Here is a 4,236-nt window from a genome sequence, read left to right as displayed (position 1 = left end):
CTATGTGTACAGAGGTCATTAGTTGCATTTATCAGCATAAGGTAATTATCCATTACACAGTTCATAGACAGTTTACTACAAACTTCAAAGAGAAATATAGACAACGATATTATTACACCCAAGAAGCATCTTAATGTTAATATCCCCTTTTGATCTCTGACTCAGTAGAATATAGTGACAGGAATCGTCTTGTTTCATATGCTGTATATTTATACCTGCTTACTGTATTTTTCACTCCATGCATCTGATGAAGTGGGTTATAGCCCATGAAAGCTTATGCCCAAATAAATGTGTTAGTCTCTAAGGTTCCACAAGGACTCCTCGTTGTTTTTGCTGATACAGACTAACAAGGCTACCCCTCTGAAACTGGTTACATTGTTAACCTCTAACAAGATATAGGTAAACACAGACCAATACAATCACTATCTTCTTCCAATTCTCTAGCAATACAAGTTAACATTTCAAAGTTCTAGTCTAACATGGCTTTGTTAGCTATTTATAAAGAATAGCCCTAATTACCATTTATATACTTTTCTAATACATACGCCCCCGACTTGCGCAATTGTTCCATTCCAGAAGGCCTTGCATAACTCAAATTGTGTGTAAGTCGGAAACTTATACCGTACGTTATGCAAAAATTTCCACAGCTCGAAAATCCTATTTCTGGCTTATAGAACTTTTTCCTAAGTGCGAATTTCCGTAAGTAGGGTCTTGTGTAACCCGGGGAGCGTCTGTATGTCTTTAAAGGGTAGAATTTGGGTCATTTCGTCTGCAAGTTGCTTAACCCTTTCTGGCCCAATGTCATACTTGTGCTAAATAGCAGAGGAGTGGCGCCTACAATTTGTCTTTGAGAAAGACAGTTGTTAAGGGCCACTAACTAGTGAATAGACGTGGACCAGACAGAATAATATGATGGCTGATGGATTTCAGTTCTCTCCGAGTTCTCTGCAGATGGGTGGGCTTTGGATAGTGAAAAATCCCCACACACAGCACAAAGAAAACAGGTGTTAGTACAGACCTTTTAAAAAACACAAAGCCTAAGAAGTTGAGGAATTCAGAGGGATTCCTAGAGACATATAGGAAGCTTCCTAGGAGAGATGGCATGCTTTCATAGCAGAGACTGAGGTCTTGTTTACCTACAGAATAGGCAAGGAAAAAAGAAGCTAGATGACCTGGGAGAAAGTCTTACTCCATAATTTAGAGGAGAAGTCACGTACAGGCAGGGAAGGATCTTGACTCCTGAGAGGAGTCTGATGTAAGCCCAGAGAATGCTCCAGAGTTGTGAGGAAACAGAAGCAGGAAAAACGCATGTAGGGTTATTTTTGTCTGTATCTGTGTTTCTTCTGTGCGGAGTAATTTTGTTTAGAAACCTTTTCTAAGCCTTTCTTTTGCATCCGTTTGCTTCACTTTCCATTTGTCTCACGAATTAAACTGTAAACTCAATGTACCCACAAGATGGAACTCTGGGGAAAAGTGTGCTTAAGCTAATGGGGAAACAGGCATTTTCATGTCAGCACTGGTCCTGGAGCCTAGGACAGCTGTTTCCATTAAAGACGTAACAGACAAAGCCTGTGCCCAGGAAAGGCACCAGAGAGGCCAATAGTGTGGGGGAGGGAAGGGAAGGAGAGAGAGAGAAAACTACAACCTACTTAGTCCAAGGGAAGCTTAAGGGAACATGGGTCTAGCCACTGTAATCCAAATACAGTAGCCTGACGAGTGTGCAGCAAGTGGAGCTCTTCCAGGGCTGTGTGCAACAGTTATATATTGCCTTTTTTATTTCTAGTTGCTGCCTTCACTATACCACTGAACCAAGAAGGGATTTTAGCTAAAGTTGTCCTCTTTTTTGACTTTTTGGCCATCTGAAACTCTTCTTACTGAATGCCCATTTTTATTCAAACTTTTTCTAAGTTCTCTCCTAGTCAATTTTGCTCATGATTTTCCTCAGCTCTGAGAAGTTAACCCTTTTGAAACACCATATAAATAAATAAATAAATAAATAAATAAATAAATAAATAAAATTTCAGTATGGGCAAATACAACCAGTTTTTATCAGGACATGATCATGGTTAAGATTTTGTGTCAGGAATTTTTCCATCAAAGTCACAGAAAGGTCACGAGCAATAAACAAAGATTTATGAAAGCCCACAACCTGTCTGTGTGTTGGTGAGGGTGGAGGGGCTGACCGCCACTCCAGCCCCACTGTTTCAGGCCCACGGGGCTGAGAGCTGCTCCAGCCCCACTGCAGCGGAGGGGCTGAAGCCAAAAAAAGTCACGGAAGTCCATTAAAGTCAAGGAATCCATGACCTCCATGACAAAATCATATCCTTAGTCATGATCACTAGTCACTAGCCAACCACTAACTTTCAGTCCAATGATTAAATCATCTTTATCCAGGGAGGTCCAACACAGAGTTATGCCACCAAACATTACTCTTTCAGCCAAATATTAAAGGATCCTGACAAGATCTAACCCTACCTCAAAGGGGGGGGGGGGGGGGAAGGAATATGTGAAGATTTTCAACTGCATAGATTTTGGCAGTTTTGTGGTAATTGATCAAGAACACCAGTTCTTGAACAGCATGCCCCAGACCTAATTTTAGAAAAGAATTGGATAGACCTGGCAGGCCTATGACTTTTTCCATTTACAACAATTAGTACAGACTACTTTGCTGCATCTCTATGTTTAGTACTGGTTCTTCTCTCCACCACTTATGCTGTATTGTCATTTCTAACTCCATTTCTTCCTTTGAACGATACAAAGTCAATGCACAATTTGTAAAATTTGGCCAGTTGTAGCTATTGTATTGTGAAACCTGAAGAAAGCTATGAAATATACCTTTGATACACATTGGACTAAAAATGTTAATGAAAATAGGTCTTTATAGTAGGCTTGGTTCACCTTTTCTCAGTATTGCAAATTTGTATTATGTAAGCTCAAAGCAATCTGGAGCAAACTACCAGATGGTGCTCATTACACCTCTACAACAGTCATTTATTCAACCAAAAGTTCTATTATTTCTTTATAGCATCTCAGCATAAATGGCTACTAAAATTAGACATTACCAGTACTCATTAGGATAAGAAAAATGTAAGTATATATTTAAGTACTCACATGAATATCCCCATTAGATCACTGCTGTAGTTGGGCAGCCTCACATCACTATGGTACTGTGTTATTTACTAATCATCTCTGCATGTTTTCCCTTTGAAACATTGTTCTAATGCTGAGCTATAACAAACAAACCATGTATGGTTGATTATGCTACTGCACTAACAATTATAAGTTGGCCCTTTTCCATTTCGTTTGTTAAAAACTTCATTAGTAAAGCTACTAAAGCCATACAGAGTGTTAAAGCTTTACAAGTTTGTATGAAAATGTTTAGCTGTACAAAAAAAAAACCTCTAAAATTTTGAACTCCTTGGCTGCAGGAGTATATCACAAATGAATTAAATTAGTCTATTATCTTCTGTGTCTTTCCTCAACTAAGTCACTAAGTCCTATGAAGCTCAACTTCACTAGCAAGCTAGACAATAGATTACAGGAAAGTATTTTTTGTTAAAAAGGCTGTACAAAACATGTTTACATTAACTAGTGATTTATCTTTAATTTCTGAAATCTTAAAACTGTTCTAGAATTTTCCCCTTTACATACTTTGTGAAAGTATATTGGGCCACATTCACGCTTGGTGTAATTCTACTGGATTCACTGCAGTTAGACCAGGTTTCATGTTGGCCCAATCAGGACATCACTTTTACATTTCTCACAAAAAATCACCTTTGATTGACAATTTTCTTGCTGCTGCTAATATTTCAGACATACAAACAAAAGCCTTCATGTGAATAAAGTCATTGTGGTTGCGTGGAAGGAAAACAGCTGCATGAGTAGCTAAGTACAGCCACCACCACTTCAAAATAAATCAAATCAGCAATTCCCAAGGCTAAGAAAGACCCCTGCAGCATTATAATTTTCATACCGAGACAAAAAATAAGCCTTCCAGACTGGCAGCAAGAGGAACAAAGCTGCTGCATCCTTTTAAATTAAAATACTTTAAGAGGAAGAACTACTTGATAAAGTTTTAATTTGAAGGCCCTAGGCTACAGAGGATCTGTAAGTTTAGGGCAATCAATTCCAGACTGACAAACAGTACAACTGCACTCTGGCTATACACCACCAAGAAGTCAAACAGTCATACCCAATCCCTCAGAATGCTGTGCAGTTACCAAGGTTGCAGGAAAC

General features: G+C 38.8%; 1 protein-coding gene across 4 annotated transcripts in view; it reads right to left on the bottom strand.

Moving 5' to 3' along the window:
• Positions 1-4,236, bottom strand: part of LOC101949407 (ubiquitin-conjugating enzyme E2 E2) — a 313,447-nt gene that overhangs the window by 273,928 nt on the left and 35,283 nt on the right. The gene's annotated exons all lie outside the window — the stretch shown is intronic.

Source organism: Chrysemys picta, chromosome 2 (assembly GCF_011386835.1).
Source record: "Chrysemys picta bellii isolate R12L10 chromosome 2, ASM1138683v2, whole genome shotgun sequence".
NCBI classification, from domain to species: Eukaryota; Metazoa; Chordata; order Testudines; family Emydidae; genus Chrysemys; species Chrysemys picta.
The sequence above is the reverse complement of the archived record's forward strand: the minus strand, read 5'-3'. Positions and strand labels throughout refer to the sequence as shown.